This window comes from Felis catus, chromosome B3 (assembly GCF_018350175.1).
Source record: "Felis catus isolate Fca126 chromosome B3, F.catus_Fca126_mat1.0, whole genome shotgun sequence".
Lineage (NCBI taxonomy): Eukaryota > Metazoa > Chordata > Mammalia > Carnivora > Felidae > Felis > Felis catus.
Genome location: NC_058373.1, coordinates 43,755,951 through 43,782,948, shown reverse-complemented (window position 1 = coordinate 43,782,948; position 26,998 = coordinate 43,755,951). Strand labels below are relative to the sequence as shown.

Below are 26,998 nucleotides of genomic sequence, written 5' to 3'. Positions count from 1 at the left end.
ACAACAGGAAGATTCCTACCACTGAGGCCATTCCACCACTGGTAGCCCAGATCCTGAGAGGATTTCTTGCGTGCACGGAGGTGATATCTGTCTCCTGGTAGCTCATACTCATGGATGTTAACTTCCCTTTGAGGCCAAATAAAATAACATATCCCCATTTCACATGGAGGGCTTTTCATGTACTCAAAGGAAGCAGGTATGTTGTATTTTCAACACGCCCTTCATTATATGGCCTGCTGTGTACACATTTCCTCCCTGTCGCCCAGGTGTTCAGACTTAAACCAATGCTCCCTATTACTAATCTTAACAAGGCTTGCTGTACATATGGATGCTGGGGACTTAGCCTTCAGAAGGGCCCAGGGTGTCTTTGACTTTGCGTGTGGACAAGAAGGGAAGGATGGGATTTTGCTGCCAGGTTCTTGCTGTTTGTCTGCCGGCTTTAACCCTTTCTGAATAGAGGTCCACAAAAACTGGCTTGTGGCCATTTAATGCATCACATCCTAGGGGCAAATTCTAAATAGACTTCTTATGTTCAAAGAAAATGAAAACAGCTGAATTGCAGACCAAAAATTAATCTGCTCCCCATTCCCCGCTCAAAGGCATCCGAACAGAACTACTTTGAGCCTGCGAAGAAGACTTCCTGTACAGTAATTCTCAGTGTTCAGAGCAGATCAACAGCTGGAAAGGCAAACTGTTTTTCAGTGTGAACATTTCACAGTTCAAATCACTTAACAGATGTAAAATTATAGGATATACTTAGCATTTAGGGTTTTTTTTATTATTAGCTAAAGAAGATCTTTTTGGAAAATACATTTGATGTTTAGTACTTCTTGATGATGATGGCAAGAATCTTTAAAATGTTCTGTTCTACTAAATCATACTTCAATCAGCTTAACGTGAATCTCTAGATTCACCTAACATTAACTGGACATTTTAAGACGCCATATACAAGACATTTTAAGGTTGGGGAACAGATTGCCCTACTAGGCAGCCAACCAATGTAAAAGATCAGAGGCATCAGGACAGAAAGGACATCGGGCGCAAAGTGAACATTTCATAGCTGAAAATAATAATTATGCTGCTCAGAGAACTCTGAAGTCAAGGGATGCCCGGGGTCACAGGCTCAGAGGCAAGGAGGACCCCGTCCACGGAGAATGTTTTGGAGAGTAGGGAGAAGAGAAGGCTGGCCGCTGCGATCCAAGGAGGGGCTAAAGGGATAGGGAAGCTGCTAACCAGACGGGAAACAGACCTAGTGAGGCAAGAGCAGTGGATTTAGGGGTGGTTTTGACTTCAGAAGAAAAGAAAAAGGGCAACTTAGTATCATCAAGCACAGGACTGATTTTTAAAAAGAGGCTTTAAGGAAATTAGGTGACAGCAAAAGAAACCCAGGTGGGCATTCTGGAGGAGGTGCAGCAGCCAGGCAAGAGGGAAATGCTCAGTGAGGGAATTAGGAGGCCAGGGTGGCCCACGTGCACCTTACAAGTGAGGAGGCCTTGGATAAGCAACTTTAACTGCTGCAGGCCTCCTCAGTTCCCACATCTGTAACATAAGAATGCGGTAAATGATTTCTTAGGTTCCTCCCAGCTCCAGAGGATCTTTTAATGCAAAATAAACTTAAAAACAAAAACATAAAAACCTCTCTCTCCAATGCTGAGGACATTCCATTTTAAATTTCTTTAATAAAAGACACATGTCTTACCCAATTATTTCTTAAGGGTCCTTCCCACATTCTGGTTCTGGCCCATGTTTTCACTGAGATGCTGGTTCCTCACTCCATCAGTCATTGCTGAGACAGAGATAATACTTACCAATTCATGGTTTATTGGGGGAAATGATGCTTTTGAAAAACAAATTACAAATCTTTGTGGGATAGGAAGAGCGTGCTATAGAAAAGTCATTAATAACTCAACTTACAGCCCAGCTTTGCGTTTGGGAACATCAACCATACTAACTTGTACGCATGCTGGATGGTGAAGGTATGGGCCCTAAGAAGCAGGAAAAGCATTTGAAGATTAAGTCTTAGAGCCCAGAGAAGCAAACTAGCATGTGTCATTGTTCTGGGCTCATTTGCTTTTAAAGGATTTAGCTCTCAAGGGCCACGGGAAGATGGCCATTTATTATCTCTACACCCTAAGCTCAGAGAGGTCAAGAAGCCTGCTCTAGGTCACGTGGGCAGACTGAGGCGTCACCCTTTCATCCAGTATCTACTGAGTGCTTGCTCTGTTCTAGACATTGTGAGATACAGTGGGAGGAGCCCCTGTGGCACCTGCCTTGAGAGAGTTTACTTTCTATTGGAGGGAGAGATGAGCAGCTGTAAACACATAAGCTAGAAGTGAAGAAATAAATGGTGATGTGAAATGTGACAAAAAATAAAACCAGGGAATATGACAGAGAGTGACTGAGGGGCTACTTCTACATGGTGAGGGAAGAAAGATGACTCTGAGGTGACATTTAAAACAAGAGCAGAATGATGAAAATGACCCAACCATGTGGAGATAAGGCAAAGAGTCAGATGGAGTGAGCAAGAGGAAAAGACACTAGTTACACAGGGGAGGCAGCAGACATCACACAGAAAGGAGCCAGAAGAGGCAAGGGATGGACAGGAGGGGCAGCTGGGAAGGTGGCTGTTGCACAAAAAGCTCCTTTCTCTGGACTATGGAGCTGAACTGGCTGGTTTCAACCCTGTCTTTTAATGGAACCCATGGGAGGGAAGTGGAAGTCATGTCCTGGTTTACACTAGCATGTGTATCTACAACGAAGGAAGGACCTAGTCTACAAAGGCTGGGCACCGAGCCTTACCACCCCACAAGGTTTAAGTTCCTTTTTGTTTTGTGTGTCAACCGTAACTCCCAGCTCCCACCTCCCAGGGCAAGTTGAGTGAGTGTGTTAGAGTGGTACCATCTGATACAAGGAGCTGCCTCTCAGTAGCACAGAAGCAAGGTAGGAAGGGAAAAAAACAACATCCCACTGCGATCTCAGCCGTATTTCTTCCACATGGCAAGTTTCATTTTGTTTAATTTAACAATAAACTCATTATATTAACTCAATTCAATAGAAGCAGCAGGGGGATTTCTCCTAATTTAATCTTGGGCTTTGAGGAGTTGTGCTCAGTGCTAAAACAATGCCATGCAGAGAGATTAAAGGGCTTGTATCATATTGAACAAATACCTTCGTGTTTCTGAACACAGCCTACCTGTAATTTAGGAACTAGTCAGCCCACTTCTTACTTTATCCAAAGCATCATCTAGTGAGAGAGTTAATCTCTGCCAGCAAATCATTCTTGTGAATGATGCTGCTTTAGGGTTTAAACTCTGAGAAGTGATCCTTTCATCCTTGGAGCTGATGCTCCCATTTGAAAAGGAGTTATTGGATGCACCCAGCCAGGGAATATAAATACCTTGTGCTCACCAATGTCAGAAAACTGGTTTTCTGTAAATCACTTGAAAACACAAGGACATAACTACCCAACATCTATCACTCTGGGTATCCATTATGATAAGCTATACAGGATGCAGCCTACAAAAAGGGTCATTTCTGATTATTAGACATTATAAGAAAGAGTATCTATGTTTTTAAAAAATCTTGAGAGACTGAAGACACTATCTAATCTGCTGATCTAGTGATTTGAAATCTGGAGATTCCAAATTCACACACACACACAATGGCTGGAGCCTGGAACAATGGTTTTTGTCCCCAGCTGGCAAGAAGAATTAACCAGCTCATTAATTAGGATCCCGTTTATGCTCGTATTGAATATATATGAATGCAACCCACTCGAGGGTTCCAGCTGGGAGATGCAAACTTTCGAAATTCAAAGACAAACTAGATCGCATCTTTGGTGCCCTCGTCTGCTTAGTGTAGTCATACGGACCATGTGGGCTTGGGCATATCTGTGAGGCCTGTGAATATTTATCTCATCAAGCAAGTTTTAAAGCTTATTTCATGTTCTCTGGACAAAATGCAAAACAAGGTCAGGCATGGGAGGTGAGAGAGCACAGAGCAAGCTTTGAGGAAGAAATGACGCGTATCCCAGACCACCTTTCGAAGAAGGAATGGCTGAAATGAGAGCGAAGCTACGGGTGATAGTTCCAAGGCACTCCAGCAGCGGCTGACGAAGCCTGGCTGTTCTCCCTGGTGGGAAGGAAATCAAACTCAGAACTAGGAGGAGGTGACACAGGCCTGGCCTTTGCTCCTGCTGTTTTCCATCTGTCTGTCTGCCTCTCTCACACACAGACTGCCTCTCCGTCTCTCTCTTTCGATGAGAAAAATTTTCTCATGGTCAAGAAAAACAAACAAAAAAACTTGGGGGGGGGGCGGCGGGGAACCCAATCTCAGTGTGGAGGAACAAAAGCGACACGGAGACCTGTCACAGCTTTCAGATCCCAGAGAGAAGGGAACTCAGACAAGAGGAGGTTTCAAACTCCTTGCCAAGGGAGAAACAGCCTTCTCATTCTGTCAATTTGCAAACAAGATTTTCTAGGTTTAGGACATTTTCTTCTATTATTTAAATTCCTTGTTAGACATTTGCTTTCTTTATTGACAGTACCTCTTGTCATGGAAGAGGATAATTTGCCGGCGAGAGGCAGGGAGAAAGGCAGAGAGAGACAGAGAAAGAGAGAGAGACGAATACTGGAATACAAATAACGCAGCAAGAGGGCACATCCTATTACAGGATCCTTTAGGCTTAAAATGGAGTCTCATTTTTCCCATCTAAAAATAAGCCTGTGACCTTTTGCATTCTCCAGACCATATGTATTTCTGCAACGTCCAGAGTCCCATGGCACACTGGGCAGAGTGAGAGCTGAGGGCTGTCTGGTCCAGGTCCCTGGAGCTAAGAAGTACACCTGTCAGAGAAGCAGCAGCCAGATTCAAAGAGAAAGAATCCATAGAGACCTGGGAGGGAACTCTGAACCCCCACTTCCTCTGTCAGTTATTGATTAAACCTCTTATGCATACACACCTGCCCTGGGAAAGTTGAACTTTAATTTTATGCCTCCTACAGAAAAGAGATGGGTACAGACTGGGAGTAAATAACACTAAGCATCACAAGAAGAACAAACACCTGCACACATCCTCATTGTTAGGCTGTTTTTTGTAAGCCCACAGAAATAACAGAGAATGTCAAACCTCACTTATAATCAAAGAAATGCAAACTAAAACATGTACACTTTTTAAAACTTATCCAATTAGCAAAGATGAATAAGAAAGATAATACCTATGTTGGTGAGGGTTTATGCAAACAGGCACTCTCACATCTATATAGAGTTGGAATATAAATTAGTAGAGTTTTCTGAAGTTAAATTAGGCAACATGCTGAAAATGTCTTCCACGTGTGCATTCCAGAGCAGCAATTACACGTCTATAGTTTTACTGCGTCAATCCCCTGCAATAGAGTGTTTCGTGCAAGGCTGTTGAGAATAGCAAACTGTTGGGAACGATGTAAGTGCCCAACAGTAAGACAACTAGTTAAGTCAACTGTGTTATAGTCATACAACGGATGTGGTTAAAGGTCATGCTTACAGCAACACACAACTAAAGAGATGGAGAAGTGTTCAGGAAGTGTTGTTAACCCAAGAAAATTTTAACCTCTACGATCTGCCATCCATCCATTCAACCATCCATCCCTTCATCTGGTGTCCTGTGGGGTAAGCATTTAGCTAAGCATACTTGCACTATCTCATGTAACACAACAACTCTATGAAATATCTATTATTATTGCCTTTCCACAGATGAAGAAACTGGTGAATGCCGAAGTGCACACTGAAACCCGAGTGGGGGTGGTGTAAACCACACAAAGTTTCTGTCTCTGCTGTGACAAGGACTGCGTGCACGTTTCTGTACATTGTCCTCCCTCATGAATATACACACTCTAAAATGTTCACAGTTATTGGAGTGGTAGGCTTAGAGATAATTTTTGTTTATTGACTTTGGCCTTCCTGTGCTTTTCATGATTTCTACACTGAGCATGTGTTTCTTTTGCAACTAAGAAAAAATAAAATGGACTCTTCTTTCAAGATGAGATTCTGACTATCATCACCTGACTCCCTAGGTCTCAGGTGGATTTAGGAAGAGGCAGAAAGCAGCTCACACACACTTCTTCCCAGATGGACTCTGGAGCCAGGCATAACCACTCACTGACCATGTTCTCTGAGAAAGGTCACTTAACCTCTCCAATGCAAAGGGAGAAATAAATGTGTTAAGATATACAACCCCTCCCGACCAACAATACCTGTTCAATAAATGCTGTTTCCCCTTTCTCTTAGCAGTTTTCTGGAACTCACCAATCCCAGGAGTACCCTTTCTCCAGGTTCCGCCTAACACACGGTTTTCATGGTCTTCGGGAAGATCATGGATTCAAAACACAGGGAAATATATTTTGCCTGAAAAATGCCTTATCAGTACCTTTACATGTGTGTCCTGTGCCTCCCCTCCCAAATTATAGCCCCTTCTGAATGATAGTTGGTGTATTTTATTTGTTTTTAAGGGTACTTCTTTCTCCCTTATAGTGGTCTTCAAACTAGGGAACATATATACCTGAAGTGTCACAAAAATCCTTCCAAGAAAGATATAGACACAGGTGATTTTAAGGGAATAAACTTACAGAATCTCTATTCCCCTAGACTGTTGCCTAAGTTTGTCTGAGAACGCATCTGTGCTCAAGGGTGCCTGCCAGCATACTCCCCAGCCTCCTACGACCATGCTTTCATGGAAGAAAGCCCTGACTCTCCCCCCTCTCAAATCCCCTGTGCCCCATACCCTGCAGCTATGACTGGCACTGGATGCTCCAGAAAGAACCAACTTGATACATGAGTGAAAAGTAAGCCTCCTGAAATCAGGGTGGTAATGAATCCAAGGTGGGTAGGCCTTTGGGTCTTTCATAAAGAGTCAGAAGTAGTGTATTTTGACCACTTTGGAGATTTAGATAGGTGGAGTGGGATGAGGAGAAGGCTGATAATTGTGGTTTCACTACCTCTCCTCTACCCCTTGACTATTATTGGAGACCCCATTAGAACAAAGAGAGTCAGTAAGAACTAGTTAAGGTCGTACAGACTTACCACACCCAGGTCACCAGATCATGGCTTCAAAGCGCAATTTCCCTCCCTCTTCCCCTCTCCCTCCCTCTACCCCCCTGACAAATATTTATTAATCAATTACTGCCTTCCCAAATTTACACTCTTAAAAACCCCGTCCTTACAGAGCTATATTGTGGTCAGAATTCTGTACTAAAATTCGAACGCAGATGATAAGGCTGTCACAGGGATGCATATTAACAGTGAAAAACACATCCATTGGAAAATGTAGTCAGACTCTTCTGACACAAAATAAATCTGACTTGGCTGGTTGATTAAATAATGGGCACAATTAGGGTATATTATCTATGCATTGCATGAACTAAATCTGCAGATCCAAGGTTTGATGAATACGCATTTCAAAGATGTGATAAAAGCATCCTTACTGTAATTGTATAAAAATATTGTTTGGCAGGCAAAGGTACACTGAAATTTCCAATACGCCTAATTACCAACACTTTCTACGTAGATCAGGGGAAGCAGCCACTAAGTGAAAGGGCACATACGTCTTTTAGTCATTTCCTACCTTGATAAAGCAAATATGATACACTGTTTAGTATACAGTGAGAAAGGGGAGGACGTTAAGAATGGTTACAAACACTTTTGGAAGCCAGGTGCCCACCAACTGTTTGTTTTTCACAAAATGAAAGGAGGATCTAATCAATTTACCTAGAAATCACTAAATATTGCTGTGAGTGGTCGTTTGTTTTTGGCTTATGATTCCCAAGTTCAAAAACAGAAATGCTACTGCTCTAACATTCCTGCATCTGTTCCCATCTCATAATATTAGACAATTTATATTTATATATATATATTATATTCACCATATTGTAGAAACTAAAACCAGAAATGGAATTGATGTCGAACCCTTAGCAATAAATAGTATTGATCCATAAGTTGAACTAACTGGAAATAAAGCCCTATCCATCTCATTAAGAAATGCATTTCCAATAAATTTTTGTTTCTTACATTTAATAATTATTCATCAAAATGTTTCATATGGTTATTTTGTTTTGATTAACTTTGTACTAAAATTCATTATAATGATAAATCAATCTAGAAGACTTTATTACTTAGAGCTTTATGATCATTGGGTTTAAAATTTTAATTTATTTTTACACATTTTTATTGCAAAGAATTATGACAGCATAATCAATAAAAGACTTTTAAGCATTAAAATATATAACATTAGTATAAAATTCCACAGGGGAAATATAATGGAAATACAGTTCAAAGAAAAAAGATACACAATTTTTGAATGTTAAAGAACAGCTTGTTCGTGTATTTAAAAAAATATGAATGACGATGGATATTCACTCAAAATAGCATTTAGATTTAACTGCATGCGTTTTCAAAAGTGATCAAACAGTTTTATTTTAAAATGTCAATATCATTTGCCAGGAATTTATATCCTTTGTAACTATTTAAACTTACAATGAAAAATTTTAAATGTCAGGTTTTAGGAAAGCATGAGGAAGGGGATACAAAAAACTTCAAAATTCTTATTTTTTGTGGGGGGAATAAATGGCCAAAAATTGAAATTCACTGTCTACTACATGTTAAGACTATACTTTCTCATTTATGGCACCCCAGAAAATGACATTTATGTTCCTGGGTTTAAATGGTCTAGGGGTGGGGCATCTGGGTGGCTGAGTCGGTTAAGTGCCCAACGTCGGCTCAGGTTATGATCTCATGGCTTATGAGTTGGATCCCCAGGTCGGGCTCTGTACTGACAACGTAGAGCCTGGAGTCTGCTATTGAATCTGTGACTCCAGTCTCTCTGCCTCTCCCCTGCACACACTCTGTCTCTGTGTCTCAAAAAATCAATAAACGTTAAAAAAAAATTTTTTTTTTAAAGGGTCTAGGGGTGCCTGGGTGGCTCAGTCAGTTCAACATTCGACTTCAGCTCTCAGGTCATCATCTCACAGCTCGTGGGTTCAGGCCCCACGTCAGGCTCTGTGCTGACAGCTCAGAGCCTGCAGCCTGCTTCGGATTTTATGTCTGTCTCTGTCTCTCTCTCTCTCTCTCTCTCTCTCTCTCTCTCTCTCTCTCTCTGCCCCTCCACTACTCACTCTCTCCAAATGAATAAACATTTAAAAAAAATTAAAGGGCCTCAAGAAAACATATGATTTTGTCCTCTCATGCGATCAGGCCACACTCCACCTCAAGCCACGGGCCATGTGTTGGTTGGTTCTCTCATGGAGGAGGTGCTCAGAGCACAAAAATAGGAATGAGCACAAAGCAGTCTAGGACAAGGGTTGTGTCTGACAGTGGGTGGTTCCCTGATGGGTGGGATATACCTGACGCCCAGAAGGCAAAGGAAAACTAAGCGGCCCACTGTGACCTATAGCTACAATGAAGTAATGTATGTTTATCATTTGCAAGAATGGAAGAAATCCTATCAAAAAATTAGCATGTGAACAGAATTTGCTTTCGTCCATATCTGACCTTATAATGCTTATCCTTGATTCCATGAGGCAAAAATTCCAAAGCAAAGTACACTATGTTATTTAGAAAGCTGCATGCATACACCCACACCCAAACCATGAAAAAGACTTGAAATAAATTACACCAAAGAATTACCGGGGACAGACATACTATCTTTCCACCTCTCTGCCAACTCTGACCAGGGGCCACTTCAGGAAGTTACCCACTCAACACAATTAGAAAGACAAGGGTGAAGAATGAAGCAGGTCCTATGACTCCCCACCTCAAACAATGCTTTCGCCATTCAGGGCCTCAGTTTCCTTATTTTTCAAGTGGAGTTCAAGAGAGACACCTTCCTACTACTTCACAAGACTCTTGTCAGTGGCAAATTAGAGTATGAATCCAAAAGTTCTTTATACACCATTACGGATTCATCACTTTGAGTCTGCAAAGCTTTTCTAAGCCGACACTTTCGGAAGAAGAACTTTGACCCATCCTTCTCCATTCTATTCTCTGTCCTGATGTCACCTCTCTTTTCCTATACAACAGCCCATCTGGGTAGAAGGATGGGTATAAAAAGTCACTGATGTCATACATATAGAGCAAAAAAATTATTACAGGGAGAGTTCATTTTGCAATGAAAAGTCTGGGCATGCAGCCCTAATTTCGCTCTAGTAAAGGAAACAGCCATGTCTCTGATCACAGTTTGGCGGAGGCAGTTACACCACGATAGAAGATGTCTCTACCTGGATTCATCCTTGTGACACAGGGAAGAAAAGGGGGCCAATTAATTTTCACCCACAAGGTCAAGACTAATCACTGATTTTAAGTCAGATGGACTCTCTCAATAAAGCTGTTAACGACAATGAGAAAAGGAACCATCTGATTTACTCTGGTTAGATCTCAGGAATCGTGAAGTGCAATTCAGGGAGCCAAGATCACTTAACGCTCCCTCACTCTGATTTCTATACATAATGCCAAAGCTCTCTCTTGCGGTAAAACATTACAAGCCCTGAAATTATTAACCTGGACAATTGACACATAAAAGAGTCCTAACTCATTAATTTGGTAATTGATGTTCATTGCTTTGGACATGGACTTCAACACTGTCTAGTGTTTATCTGTAGGAAATAAAGACCAAAATAGAGTACATAATTGTGCAGATCTGGCTGCATCTAGGAGGAAAAAAAAATCAGGTTTTAAAATTCTCTGAACATGAAAATGAAAAACACAACTAATAAACAGTTGTGTCGCCTTTTAGTCTTTGCCCCCAACTGTACTGCCTCATTTTTAACATATGTTTAACTGCTATTTTTTTTTTATTAAACTCATATTTAGGCAGAGAGGAACAAACTTACCACATATGCTTTGGGTTATATACTAACTATTCCCTGTCAGATGGTGAGTTAAGAAGAAAAGACACAGGGAGAGAAGAATTAAATTTAAATCTAGCTTATGAAAATTCCTGGCTTTGGGGAGAGAAAAATCTATGCTTGAGAAAATTGGGGGTACTTATCCATGTAGAATTTTTCAAGGCTGACTGGAACCTGAATCTAACACTATCATCGAGAGGTTCTGTTTCATGTAGAGTTATCTTGAACCCATCCCAAGGTGACTATAATACCCGTTATCATCCCTTTAACGTGTCTACCCATTAAATGGTGCACATAAGAGATCCCATTCCTGCCTTTGCCTTAGAAAGTTCTGGTCAACATTAGCAAGCTGGTGATATTAGGATTTTGTCGCAAGGGGGTACCGTGTAATCCACAGTAGATACGAAGAATGTTCCATGGCTTTTCAGAGCTTGGAAATGAAGACTTGGTTGAGAACACCTAAACAAACTGACTTCCTGAGATCCTTTTCCCCCATTTATATCATGAGCCTGGTCCCTTGGTTTTGTTCCGCTGTAATTCCAAGACACATAGATTCCATACACCTTTCTTAAGCCAAGTGACTTCATCCACATCATGTCACTTAAACACCCGTTAGAGCTTATTATTCTAGCATGATATAAAAGGAATCTGATGAAGGTCAAGTTACAAGGTAAAGGTCAGGCAGTCAAGTAGCAGAGCTGGGAACTGAACTCGTATCTTCCGATTCCAAAGCCAGGGTTCCTTCCCACTTGTTCATTCCACTGCGCACACACCTGGCTTCTTCCCTTCCCTTCCTACGATCTGTATCTCTCACATTCTCTTCCTTTATAAACATTCATTATCTCATTACTCAATCTATTTCTCTATTGTATAGGTATTAAACTTCCTGAAACCCTAGAGAAGAATGGAAATTTGGGAAATTCTAAAAATAATGATATCCTAAAACTAATGATGTCAAGACTAATAAAATGATAAAAGGTTTTGCACTGTTTGTTTTAAATGCATAAATCTCATCTATTTTAAGTATGTTAGAAGAAGAGTTTGAAATAAAATTGTAATCTAAGGAGGAAATAGAACTGGCATTCCCTTCTGTTTTCTCAGTGAAGATACTGGAAAAAAAACCTCATTGAAAGTCTATCTGTAAAAGTTTCCCCTGCGCACACACACCCACCCACACACAAATGTTAAAAAAAAAAAAAAAAGTATTAGGCTACTTGACACTTATAAAGTAGATTGACACTTATAAAGCAGATTGAATTACTTCATCCATTGCTGGGTACCTGGCATTTACTAGGGTCACTTGAGATATTCTGATTTATGAGGGTTTAACCCTGAGCAGGGTAGGTGTATCTAAGCTTGCTCCAAGGGCCCACTTAAGGATTCTTTCAGCAAACAAGAGGAAACATTCTTCAGCCATAGTTCATGCCATCCGGCCCGGCCAGGAACGATGCATCAACCTGCAGACTGTGTGTCCTCTGTTTTCTCCGCAGCTTACCTCAATTTATATCTCTATCAAACAAACAGAAAGAGCTGTGCCATCACCTGGTTCAGCCAACTGGAGTCAAAGCATGGGTACACAGTCTGCATTACGGTGGTGTAAGGGATTCCTTGCCTGAGCTGACCAAGAAGGACAGGGCCAGGGAGCTTTAGCAGATGATATACAACCCGAGTTTTATGTGTCCTCTCCACCATACGTATGGTGAGCCCTTGTGCCTCAGTTTCCCTACCTCTAAAATAGAAATAAGAGCACTTATCTTGCAGGATTGTTTGGAGAATTAATCCAAGCACAACTCTTAGAACATGTGCCCCACAATGATATTAAATACCCAATAAATTTAGCAGAGAGTAATGTTTTTGCCATTTGTTCATATCGAACACCTACACTGGTACAGTAATCTTTCCTCATGACCTTATTCCCTACCCCAAATTGCATACACACTAACTTGTTATGATGCCATATTCCTTCTCAATCCTGTTTTCTTTTTGATTTTTTAATTTTTTTTTTTTTTTATTCTAGAGCAGGGGAGGGAGAGAGCTAGAGAGAGAGCATGCGCACACAAGCTAATGGGCGGGGGTGGAGGGAGAGAGGCAGAGGGAGAGAGAGAATCTTAAAATGTTTTTTAAGTTTATTCATTTATTTTGAGAGAGCACGTGAGCAGCATAGGGATAGAGAGGGGAAAGAGAATACCAAGCCACCCCTGCACTGTCAGCACAGAGGCCAATGCGGGGCTCTGACTCACGAACCCCGAGATCATGACCTGAGCTGAAATCACGAGTCAGATGCTCAAGTGACTGAGCCACCCAGGTGAGACAGAGAATCTTAAGCAGACTCCATGCTCAGTGCAGAGCCCAGTGCAGGGCTCAATCCCACAAGCCTGGGATCATGACCTGAGTCAAAATCAAGAGTTGACAACCAACCAACCGAGCCACCAGGCACTCCTCAATCCTACACTTTACTAGCTAAAAAACAGCACCAGCAAGCTAACTGGAAAAAACAAACAAACAAACACCCAGAAGTCATCTAACGTATTTTCTCTCTCAGGTACAGGAAAGCTGTAATTCACTGCAAATTTACATGTCTCAAGAAGATCCTTAAGTAATTGCTTTAATAATGGAAGTGTCCATGATGGAAAAAGTTATGTGACCAGATACCCCTTCTCAAGTGCCTGGCAAATAACAGTTCACTACACCAGGTAGTCACTTAACTTCCTGATTAGTCCGCTCCAAATTTCAATCACCATCACAAGCAAATGGTATCCTGGGATGACAACCTTTCCCCAAATCTTTCTTGGGACATGTCCTCTATTTAGCGCCTTGCACATCAAACTATGAACCAGGGAACCAGGATTCTAGCTCTATAGCCAGTGTTTACTCAGTGAGTTGCATCAGACAAGTCACTACTTTTTCAAGCCTCCGTTTCCTTGACTGTATCACCGGAACAATAAGGTATAGTCAATTACTATAGCCTACAAGCCAAATCTGGCCTGCCACTTCTTACTGTAAATAAAGTTTTATTAGATCACAGACACCCCCACATGTGTAGGAACAGCCCAGGCTACTGGGCTATGACAGCAGAGCCAGGTAGTTGTGACAGAGATCACACGGTCTGCAAAGTCAAACATATTTAACCCCCTGACCCTTTACAGAAAAAGTTTGCCAACTCCTCCTCTGGAAGACCGTTGTGAGAGACGAATAAAATGACTGGTCTGGAAGTGCTTTGTAAACTGCAATATTTATGTAAAATGTAAATGAATCTTATTACTGCCTTTTTGATGTTTATAGGCAATTACTGTGCCACTGACCCCACAGATGCATTCTTCCCAGTTAAGCAATCCCTAACACCTTGAGTCTCTCCCTATCAGGCCAGTTTTCAATTTCTTTCCCTGCCTTTGTTGCTAGGTGGGTATTTTTGGACTTGCTCCAGTTTCTCCTGTTCATTTTTCTTTTAAATTTTAATTAATGTATAGTATACTAGAAAGGTTATTATCTGGTTCTCCAGTGAAATCCAAGTTAATACAGCCAAGAACTGGGTTGGCTTTTTAAATAACAGCTCTGTAATGAAGTGCTCTTGGTCAAGCATGGTCCAAAAACCAGATAGATCATTTACTAACTGTGAATGCTCGGGCAAATTATTTAACCTCTCTCAACCTCAGCTTCCACTTGTATAAAATCAGAGAGCACATTATGTAGAGCTCAGACAGTTAGTGTAGGGAGATTACGACAGTGTGTTCGTGAAGAAGTTGACTTATACAGAATGACCAGCACGCAGTAGGTCCTAGGACAAGGCTACGAATGCCCTCCTCACGTTGTTGACCAAGGCCGTTTTCCACCACGATAGGGCTTGGACAATTTTAAATTTGTGAGTCCATTTATTGGACCTAAGTATCCTACCTTACATTTGTCCCTATTGAACTTCAACTTGCTTTTGATTTATTGAGGTCACTTTGACTTCTATTCCTGTCTTCTGAGGAGTTAGAATTTATGCCTTTCTGAATTTGTATTCTGTGGACCTCATTTCCAAAGGATGAAAGAACAAGAGAAAACACAGGTTAAGTAGGGTTATAAGGCTAGCTGTCTGTGGCAAAATTAAGCGTAGATTTGGAGCAATTATTCAAAACACATTACAACAAAATGTTTTGGCTGCAACCATCTAAGCCTTAAGAAGCAAAAGAGGTTTTCCTCTCAATTTTTCACTGCACACTGCTAACGCAGACCAGACCAGACCAAACGGGTAGAAAGACAAATGGGTGGTCAAAATTAACAGCATGGTTGGAGGAGAACGAATGGCAAACGTATGACTTTTTTCCCCAGAAGGCTCTCACTGATTCCTAAATGCTGCTGCTTTAGCAAGGTTTGTTTTGAGGTTGTTTTAATCTGAGGCATTTTAGCTACTAAGACCTTAATTTTTCTGCTCCATTTTCTGCATTTTCCTCCAGCATCTCTGATTCTTAGCATTTACAGCAAGCACCAGACCTCCCTGCTAGCCTGAAGCTTGTTCAACTACCACAAAATAAGATATAAGCATTTCATTAATTACCATCGTCAAGAGAATTAGTGTGCCTATCGATAGATATTAAAGTTGCAGATTCTACCTCTAAAGAACGTACTTGCCATGCACAGGTATTGGAAGCCTTCTTGCCTAAGACAGATCTCAATCACAGGAGACAAGGAAAGCCCTGGCGGCAGATTCTATTTTAATCCAAGGATTTGGGGAGGGGACTTGCCTGCCAACTAAGGATTAGGGTTTTTTTCCCCCCTTAGAGTCTTGCAACTTTGAAAAACAGCCACAAATGCACATAAAAATGTGAAATGCCTAAATCAGCATTGTGGGAATCCTTTCAAATGTACTGACAAAGCTGCTCTTACAAACAGAGATATTAATTCAACATTTTTAAAGTAAAGAAAAATTTAATTACAATAAAATACACAGAAAAACGGGGTGAGGGAGGCTTTTTGCTCAACCGCCATTTCAAATTTTCTAGTAACAGCAGTAACACAATTATACCAGTTAGTATGTATTGAACAGTTACTACACATAAGACGCTGTGTCAATGACTTCATGTGTTCATGTGTTGCCCCCCACAGGTCCCAGGAGGTCTGAACCGCCATTCTACTCACCAGGAAAATAAAAACCTGAATCTTTAAGAGGGTGAAAACTTGCTTTAGATCACCAAACTCAGTTGTTAAAAAGTGGCTGCATACATATGAGCCACTGACTATTAACTGAAGTACAGCCTTTAGGACAAGGGAGGTGGGGGAATCTGCCTGACTCCTTGAACCTCAGCATCCAGCTGGGGGTCTGCGTTCAGTAAAGCAAGCACAGTTTATGTAGGACATGGATAAACCATGGGGAAGGTGGCTGACATGGTGAGGGACTTGCACGACATGTGAGGAATGATTGCAGGGACAGGTAGTAACAGCCTGGAAAAGAAGACACCAGGCTTTGTGAGGGCTCACACAAAGCACAGCGAATAGGAGAAGTGCCCTGGGTTCGAGTGTGGAGTAACATTATTTAACCTTCCTAGGTCTCAGTCTTCTCATCTCTCGGCACTAATATGGCACTTTAACCTTCTAGGGTTCTTGAGGGAATCAGCTGAGATAACTTAAGTACAGCACTTACCGGAGCACAAGCTGCTCAAGAAGCTCTTAGCAAATGCCAGCAGCTATTATTATTGCTGCTATCCTTGTTGTCCTTAAAATAGAACAGTGATTTCCAAAATCACTGCACAAAACCAGTCTCCCAGGGTAAATAAGTGGCATGCCAACAAAGGCTTCCATGGTCTCCAAAGTTTGGGAAATACCAACTTAGAGCAAATTAAGCAAGATTTTCACTTTAGACATTGTGGATCTCCAGGAAGAGATAAAAGTACCTAACAATTCCCAGATGGGTTTGGTTAGAACCGTTAAGAAATATTCCCTGGAAAGAGTGTGTTTCTCAGAACAAGCTTGGGATCCCATGACTATTGAAGAGACCACACATCACAAGCTATGTCTGTCGTCATGTCATGTCCCCAAACCACACCCCAGAGAGCCAGCCCAGAGGTGGCCCCTTAAAGGGGAAAGAACCGCCCAACTGTGACACACTTGGGAGGGGAACCGCTGGGCAGGTCCGGAACACAGGAAATGTGCCCAGTGGACATAGAGGACACAAGGCAAGCAACAGCTCATTTTGAAAAAACTGGTGGGGCAGTCCCCTGGCAAGGCTCACTTTTAAAGCAAATTGGCCCAGATAAACCTGAGATTCATTAAACGAGACCTGGAAATAAGGTTGCCCCATATAGACTCATCTGAATACACATGAATGAATAAAGAAATGAATGAATACTTTTCTTTCAAGGTTGTCCCCTCTCTTTTAAAACATATCACAAAAATCGTGCCATTATTACTACTGATTGTCATTTTTAAGAAGATTATAAAAGCATCAGGAAGAATATCAATTGAGCCTTTCTTTCCCTAGTTGAGTATATCACAGACGTCAGACCACTGTGATTCAGAAGTCCTTATTTGCTGGCTTGGCCTCCAGGGCTCCACCGGACCGTGTCACACACCAACAAGTTCTAAATGAGAGAGATGCAACAGAATCCAGGACAGGCTTTGTGTAGCCATGGATTTTCACATGCTTATTCAAAATATTTGCTGTCAACGGTACTTGGTTAAAGTGATTGTTACATACAGCATGGCTAACTTTTTTATGTAAATGAAATGCAAATGTATGCAACGTTATCTTTAATGCAGATGTAGCAGAAAGTATTAAGATATGCCGAGAGCCTAATTAGGTCCTACATCAAAAACTATATATAAACTTGACTCCAGTGTCTCAAGAACACAAATTGAGTCTAGAAATCCCAGTTTGCAAGCTTAAAAAAAAGATGTACATATATATTTTAAATCACAGTTCTTTTTCTTCTATCGTCTCTAAGACTGTGCACTTAAAAGGCTGATCTTGGACAGATATTTTAGCTTGGGAGAGGGGGCGGGGAGTGGGTGGGAATAAACAAGTTTCTTTCTAGCAAAAACCAGGAAGCAAGAAAATCAACCACAACCCTAGAAAAAAGGCAAAACAAAGCTGTCTCGTGCTTTCCGTCTTCGTATTAAAAATGATGACTTTCCAGAAAAGCATATTTTTGCATTTATTTCCATTCCTAACCTTCCCAGAGACAAGCACATGTGCATTCCTTCCTAACTGCTGTTACAGTTAAACCTTATGGATTCCAGTTCCACTGATTCCCCATGTTGATCATTTTGATGGGGGTAGGGGAGAAGTTGACTTTTACCTGAAGGGTGCAAGGGCTGACAAAACAAATGAATACCCTAACACACATACTCAGACTAAATAATGGAATATGCTCTTCCCAAGCATTTAGAAGCGTTGTTTACATACAGAAAACTGGTTGAGCTATTCAACCGCCTTTTCTATTGATTACAATGGATTCCCCCAAAGAACTCTCCTATGGAATGCTTGGTTGGTCCGTTTCATTTTATTTCACTACACACGGTACAAAAGTGATAAAACAGAGTGTCTTTATAAGTATCAACAGTCCAGGCTCTTGACTAATTCAGAGGGACCTCACTTTCTGATTCCTCGACAAAGTGTAGTGGGCTTACAGTCGAAAGTTCCTGGGGCCTCTTCTGTCTGGCTCTAGCTGCACCTTGGTCCAGTACAGCTCAAACAGCTCAGAGGCCCTAAGCCTTGGCGGATTTATTTTCTCTTCCCAACCCCCCCTCCCCCCCCACTCACATTCCAGGATTGCCTTAGGAAATCAAAGTAGGGAGAAAGGAACGCCAAAACAATCCAGACAAGTATCTAAAGTACTTTATACTTTTTTTTTTTAATGTTTATTTTTGACAGCGAGAGAGACAGCATGAGTGGGGAAGGGGCAGAGAGAGAAGGAGACACAGAATCTGAAGCAGGCTCCAGGCTCTGAGCTGTCAGCACAGAGCCCGACGCGGGGCTCGAACTCACAGGCCATGATATCAGGACCTGAGCCGAAGTGGGACCCTCAACCGACTGAGCCACCCAGGTGCCCCTAAAGTACTTTATAAATGCAAAGTGTCACAGGTCTCCAAATGGTAAAGGGGAATGTGCAAATGAAGTAAGTACTCTCCATCACTTGTATACACATGTATGTATTTGCACTCATGAATATATATATCTGCATGCATGTGTATACTGATGCATACACACACATGTATAGATCCCCAGGAATAAGTACAGATGTATCTATGAATATGGTGACCTCAAAGATACATTTGGAATACACGTGAGCTTGTGCGTATATGACAGACTCAGGTATGTACTCATCCTACACATATAAGCTCATGAGTACATACTTATATACACACATGTCTATATGTGTGTGACTATACACATTAAATGCGCATGTATCTGAGCCACTTAACCTGTGCCCTGTGCAACAGAGGCTACCTGAAATCACCTAAGACTAAATCTAGACCTACATGTCCAGGCTGACGGGCTTCAAGCAAGCACAGCCTGTCCAACTCTGTCCCCCCCTGAGTCTTCTTCCATCTTATCTAACACACCCTCTGAAAGGAAAGATCCTTTTTTAGTTCTGCTAAGATCCCCAAATGCTCTTAACATCTCCAAAGCACTCTAATACAAAAGGACCCAGTTGCTGCAAGGCACAGCTCCACAGAACATGCCCAGCGGAATACATTACGCACTGCTCCACACAGCTCCTCTGAAATTGATATTGCCGGCATCACTCGCCCCAAATTTCTAACATTGTCATGATAACCCCATTTGTTCTCGGGCTGTGCTTCCCTCATTTTCAAGTAACAAGAATTTTCCCCATGTCTGTCCTTCATCATGCCCTTTCTTTCAAGAGGGGAAACGTCATCCCCTGGGTTCCTCCTCCATTTTGTGTAGTAATTCCTGGTGCGGTTTGTCAATCAGCTATCCAGTATGTAATAAACACCACTGTCTACTAACTAACCATCTGTGAGATTTTAAGAGATCAAACTTGTAACCCCAGACAATCAGAAGCCAATGGAAGATTTAATCTTACTGCTCAGTAGTGTGATTCAGATGATAACTGTTACTGATGCTCAGAAACCATAGTGGTTGCTTGGGGCCAGAGTGGTTGGGGAAGAGGTGGAAATGCAGCAGCCCTCCTGCCCCATCCCCGCCCACCCTGTTGAGCGTTGCTCTTTTTTTATTTTAGTGTTTATTTGTTTTTGAGAGAGAGCAAGCAAGCATGCGCACACAGAAGGTGCGGAAGGGCAGAGACAGAGAGGGAGACAGAGGATTTAAAGCAGGCTCTGTGCTGACAAACTATGAGATCACAGCCTGAGCTGAAGTCCAACACTTAACCAACTGAGCCACCCAGGCGACCCACTGAGTACTGGTCTTCAAAGAGTAAATCATTCTGCAGCTTCAAGTCCCCCCCCCCCCCAGTTCTCTCCATAACTTCAAACACCTGAGTTCACCTTTTTTTCCCACACCACTAATGATGGCCTACCCTCTTGGCCAGGTTCCTGATCGTGTCCTCACCAATGCCTCCAGTGGTCTGTCTACCACCCTGAGCCTTCGGCCCTCCATTCACCTCCACAGCAAAGTGCGTTCCTGGCTCCTTTCCCACTTCTCAAATATCCCCTTCTTGTTCCTGCTCTGACTCTGAATGTACTCCAGTGGGGGACCTCTGCTCTGCTCTCTTCTCCCTGCATCCCTCACTACCCCTCCCATGGCACCACCATCCAGGGTTGTGCTAACTTCTCTCAGGAGCACTACATTCATATCCCCAAGTGTCTGCTGGATATTACCATGGGACGTCCCCTTGTAAACTATCAGCTCTGAAGCCTGACTCTTTCTTCCAAACCCCATCGGGGCTACCACTGTCAGAGTTCTGCAAGTGTGAAATGCCTTGTTTGGCCCTCTCTTGGCTCCCCACATTAAGTCAGCTTCCAAGTATCACCTCCACACAACTCCTTACATCTGTTACTTATATGCCACCCTCTCCCTCACCATTCATTCACCTTCCGACCTTCCCACATGAAGCCCAGAAGCCCAGAATAAATATTGAGCCCTTTGTTTCAGAAGTGGGCATCTCACAAAGGCCAGCGTGAGCGCGTGCGCGCGCGCGCACACACACACACACACACACACTACACAAAGATGAGCCAGGATTCTAATTCACAATTGCTGCCTCTTCAAGAACTTTGGACACTGACTTAATCACTCTCAGGTTCAACCTTGCCATGTCTACAATACAAATGAGACTCCTTTCCTATGGCTTACTGAAAATAAGGATGTCTGGCTGTTGTTATACCACCCAGGTCTCCCTCCTCCAGTGCACATGTTCCTACACCTTCACCCCCCAGAGATTCTGGTTCAGAGTATCGACAAAAGGCCCCTCAAATCTGTATTTTGTAAAGTTTCTCAGGGGATCTGGGTGCACAATTAGATTTTGGAGACTCTGTTCTAATCCATCATAGACCATGAAGACAGAATTACCTTCCAAAAGCATAACTCAAGTCATATTATTCCCAAGGTAAGAAACCTTCAAGGGCTCGCTATCATTTTCTGAGGACATTCCCCGCCCCCCACCCCTCCTTCTCTACTTGTCAAATGACAACTGATCCTTGTGCCAAATTAGGTTCTCATTCCCTATCAGTTATGATGAATTTAGCTGTAAGTACCAGAAACACAATAGACAGGGGGATAAACAAATAAGCATTTATCTTCCTTCATAGAACACAAAATCTGGAAGCAGCTGACTTTGCAGTTTGCATTAGAGGTCACACAAGGGCAGGACTCCAGCCATAGCTGGGAATTCTCTTGGTCATTCCCTCAAGGAAAACAGATGACAGGGGTACCTTCAAGTATAAAGTCCACACCCATACTCCAATGCAGGAAGTGGGAGGGGCCTGTACAGAGAACTTCTCTGCAAGGGCCCCTCTGTCTTGCCTCATTGGCCATGACGACAAGGCAGGCTGGGAAAGTGATTTTTATTCTTTGGTCTCTATGGTGGGAGACCAGACAGGGAGCGGGCAGCTTTACAAATGACTCTTAGAGTTCCCTCAGTGCATCCCAAACATCACTGCCTAAACCTAGAACATCTTTCCTTCTACCTAAGTAATGAGAGCAGGTATTTATCAAGCACTTGCTCTAGGCCAAGCAAAGCTGCAGATGCTTTATGGGAATTAGCATTCATTCTTCACTATAACACTGAGGTAAGAGCAGAATTCTACCCATCTCCCAGGTGAGGACACTGAGGCCAAAAGGGATTTGAAACAGGCAGCCTGACTCCAGATCTATTCTCCCAGCCACAGCACCACACTACCTTGCAAAGAATGGCTTAAGTACCACCTTCTCCATAGACAGTATCTTGCATGTAAGCCCGTGACCAGATGCACCCTTTTCCTTCCTTAAACACTCAAATGTACTTCTATGGCTAGGACAATGATACCATCCAAAGTAAGGCATGAGAGTGAAGAGAAGCACATTTAATAATTACACCAGGAGGACATGCTGTCCCCAGGAAAAGCACAAAGTGTGACCATCCTCCCTGTGTTTTTAACTTCCAACAGAGTGCTCACGGACATGCCACATCACAACTTACGAGTACAATGGGGTTGTGTGGGCAGGGACTAGAAGTGAACGGCGTGTGTATCTGCTTGTATGTTTCGTGAGATGCCCTGCTCACAGTAAGCGGTCCTGGTCAATTAACTATGTGCTGACCTCGGGGAGCCTTAGAAAGTGAGTAGTATTTGCTTAGGAAAAGGACCACAGGCTGGCAGTTATGAGGAGTGGGGGAGGTACAAACTCCGATCGCGTGTATTCAAATACGAAGTCAACCACTGTGGGATCTGTGATTTGGGACAACTTACTTCACTACCTTGTTGACTCAGTTTCCCTATCTGGCAAATCGTGATAACAAAGGCACATACCCTACAAGGTGGTGAGAACCACTGTGTAAGCTAATGCATGGAAAATGCCTGACACAGAACCACTGAAAATTTTGGTAACAATTAATACACGTCCATTTGCGTGAACAAACGTATACAAGTAGAAATTGTGCATGACAACTATGTCACAGGCTGAGATGTTGCAGGAATAGAAATTTGGATCAGATGTGTGGCCACTGGGCTTGGCCTGAAGGGCAACGGCATTTTCCCAGTGCTTTTAAGAACAGAGTTCAAATTTCAGAGTGCCATCTTTGTTTTCATGCCAGTACCGTCAATGGTGCCCACACAGACACACTGTGTTAATGTGACATCTGCTACAGACTCAGCAAGGCATAAACACAATACACTTAATGCATTCCACTTCAAGAGGCCTTAAAAATGAACTGAACAGACGACACAATAAAACTGATACGGCTCAGCGCTGCAAACTGGGAGGTGGGGTCACGTTCAGAGCCCTGCCTTGTTAAGTAAGACGGCTTTCCGTAATTTTGTGTTTTCTTATGTTAAAGCCGGGTAAAACTACAACCCCTGGGACACACTCCAGTGAGGACCATGGAGGTTTAAACAAAATGGTTAAATGAGGATTAACTGGTGAATTCCATTCTACACCTTGTTTGTGGTTTGGCTGTCCAGATGAGGGTAGGAGAAACGGTGTCTTGAGCATAAGCCTGAGTTTTCAGGTTGTCCTTGGCTCCTCAGGGAAGAGATGCAGAGTGGCGACGGGACACCTGGGGGTAAGCAAGGTTTAATAAATGACAGCACTACGTGCTCCACTTGTGCGGAGCTATGAGGTGTCAGGACTACCTCAGGATCAGCTATGAACTTTTGAGATGGCTGGCTTGTGGCTGGTATCCCTACACTATTCCAGTTAAGAGCTTTGGCAACTTTTGTCTAAGCAAATTCCCTTGGAGCGGGAAGATACGAAAATGGACCAACAATCTCTACAAGACACAACTTCACTTGTCATAATCACAAACCGGACTCCTTCCCATTCATGATTTTCCAAGGGATATTGTCTTCATCAGTAGTTAACTCCCCGGGGCTTGAGAAAAAAGATACAAGTACCCAATGTATACACATGGATAAATATAACCATGGTTCTCTTCTACCTGCTTTGATCAAGCCCAGTTCAGAAGGCCCAGTTACACTGCACCGGGGGAAATGTAAACTGGTCTCTCACAAGTCTAGAGGGAAAAACAAGATGAGAAATGATTTAAAAAAACCTAACCTATGTTGAGAGTTGATTCCAATATGTCTGGCACCATACAAGGTTCATGACATACTTCTGTTTATTTAATATGCATGATCCCTAGAGAGGGAGGTGGTAATCCCTCATGTTGGGTTTCTACGCAACACCTAAGACTCAGGCAGAGGATAAAAGCATAGCAAGGGCACAAGCAGTATTTGGGTGAGAAGTAATTTGAAAGTAAAAAAAAAAATCATACAAATAGCATTCATTTTGGGGGAAAAGAAATCTGTCGGCTCTCCTTATAGTAACTTTGTGGTTTAACTTTTTATTTTTTGCATGACGTGGACTTATTATGTGTGTGTGCATCACAATCTTCTTGGTGCTGAAGATGTTCGAAGTTTCAGTCCAAGCCCAGATCACATGCCTCACGGGCTGAGCCGCCAGGACTCAGACCTGAGGCTGTGTCACTCCAAAGCATCACCCACCCACTGCCATGTGTAAAGAAGTCCTTATCAATCCTGGGATGCTCTGGAATGTTCTGACCATTCTCATGGCAGAGGACGACACACCGGGACAGAACTTACCTTCTCCTCAGACTTCTCAAGTCTTAAGATGCGTGCCTCCGACCATATGTAAGGCGGAGTATCACAGAGCCCTGTGAAAATGTCTCTCCTGAGAGAGCTTTCAGCTCCCAGGAAGCCACGCATCCCCTCGAAAGGCTTCAGGCCAAATTCCCAGGCCCCCGCCGTTCTTCCGTGACACAATGACAAGATCCAGAAACATCTTCTCTGAGACAGTGGGACAAATCTCGCCCATTTCTGAGAGCGGGGATCGTTCAGTTATACTTTTAGGACTTTCCCAACTTCTAGACATGGAAATGCAGCTCACACCATCTTTGTGACCAAGGACAAGACAGAATATACAGGAGACCATGGGACGCCCTGGCTATTGGGAGGAAGACAAGTTCTAAAAAGTCCCTAGGCTTAACATTTTAATTCAAAAGAGCCACCAGAGATGATGCTGAGTTTAAAAGCAAAAAAAAAAAAAAAAAAAAAAAAAAAAAAAAACAAAAAACAACAACAACAACAACAAAAAAACAAAAAAAACAGTCCAGTATAAATCAAGCTGATTAAGATAAGGAATTAGTTCAGAAATATCAAATGAAAAGACGAAGAAAAAGTCTGGGGAGAAAATTCGCCCTGCACCCTTTCACCAAATGCGCACTGGCAACACAGGATGGGGTTGCCTTTGTGCATATAATTTGCCATGCCTACATTCTTTCAGACCCTACCGTAATGTTCCTAGCTGTGTATTTGAATTAACCAGACCCAGAGGATAAAACTTTCAAATTAAACACATTCCTAAAGGATTTGAGGCTCATTGTGTATGCACCAAGGAAACATAACATCCTAAAAATAATACATACACACAGAGAAGCACATTTTCCACGAACATTAAAGTGGAATATGAATTATGACCCAGCTCATGGGAATAGACATCTGATTACATGCAAAATGGAGCTTTTGTAAATAACATCAGTCTTTGTGAGCTACCACAATTATTATCAACCATTTAATTTTACTCCCTAGCAACTCATCCATCATTGTTAAAACTGTCCACTTTTGTTTTTTCCCTTCTGATTCATGAGGCTCCAAATTTTATAAAGTTCACCGTTCAAGCTATGTAGATTACTAACCCAGAAGCGAAGGAGTTCACGAGATTATTAGATTCACCAAAGCATATGCTGCATTGTATATCTGCTATTTCGGGATGTATTCTGCTGGTGAATTGCTAGAAGCAGCAGAATTACAATGGTAGCCATTCTGTTTGCTTTTTATTCAAAAGAATCGTGAAAATGTGTTTAAATATCTGGTATTTGGGTATTTAAGAACAAAGTGACTCCAGAAGAAATCAAGTAAGTATACTCTGGCTCCTGGTCTGCCCTGCCCCCGATATTTAACACTACTACGTGAAACATCATTCACAATTCCAGTTGGTCTCTGTCATATTTAATATGCTTGCCTCATAAATAGTGAAATAAACCGCTTGCTGGCCTCGCAAATTCTAGGTCACAACAAAGTAATTGGAAATGTGTATCAATAAAATTGAACTTTTCAAGTTGGCCTCTAAACTGGTCCTTAGTCTATTCCTGTTTTAAACTCTTAAAAACCAGATCCCAGAAGTACCTATGGCTGAAGACCTGTATTCCTATAGGAGTTGTTGGGTGGGACATGTGCCCAATACTGTCCTTTAGCACCTAATGGAGACTTGGCCTCATTAAATACCCTGCATTTCCTCTCCCTTGTAATTATGCTGCGGGGGGGGGGGGGGGAGGATTTTCACTGGCTCCCGGAGGTGTTTGAGTCTTAACTGCATCAGAAGCAAGCTTAGAAAGCCTTCTAGCCTGCAAAAAAATGTTGACAAAATTTCCCCAGGCTGCTTCAAAGGCATTTGTAGTAGTGAGTGAGCTGTATTTGGTTGAATTGTAAAAGCCTGTTTGTTTGTGTCTCTTCTATTGGAATTTGAGCCCAAGGTGGGCAAAGGACCATGAGTATCACATTCATTCCTGTGCTCCAACAGGACCAGTTGAATGGACATTCACTGAATAAGAGAAGACTGTTTAAGGTGAGAAGGGAAGATTCTTTTTCCAACAACCATTTTAACTGTGTAGTACCTAGTTTCTTTCTAATCCTGGCCTAAAAAGAGCATTAGTTCACTGAGCTAGCTGAAACTTTATACCAAAGCCAATCATTTGCATACTGTTATAGGCCACTTAGGAGACATGAAAAGGGGAGGAGGCTTTTTTTATTTTTCAAGGATCTGCTTTGTGTCAGACACTACTTAGAGATTTATTTTGTTTCACTTAACCACTAACTAACCACCATGATGGCTATCATCACCCCCGCTTGTAAAATTAAAAAACTGGGGTTCAGGGACGGTAAGTAATGCACTCAACTAATAAACATTAGAGGCAGGTGTGCAATCCAGATCCATCCAGCTCCAGAGCTTAAGTG

At 42.3% G+C, this 26,998-nt stretch overlaps 1 protein-coding gene across 1 annotated transcript in view; it reads right to left on the bottom strand.

Moving 5' to 3' along the window:
• The window catches only part of RORA (RAR related orphan receptor A), a 718,773-nt gene that overhangs the window by 489,632 nt on the left and 202,143 nt on the right, over window positions 1-26,998 (bottom strand). The gene's annotated exons all lie outside the window — the stretch shown is intronic.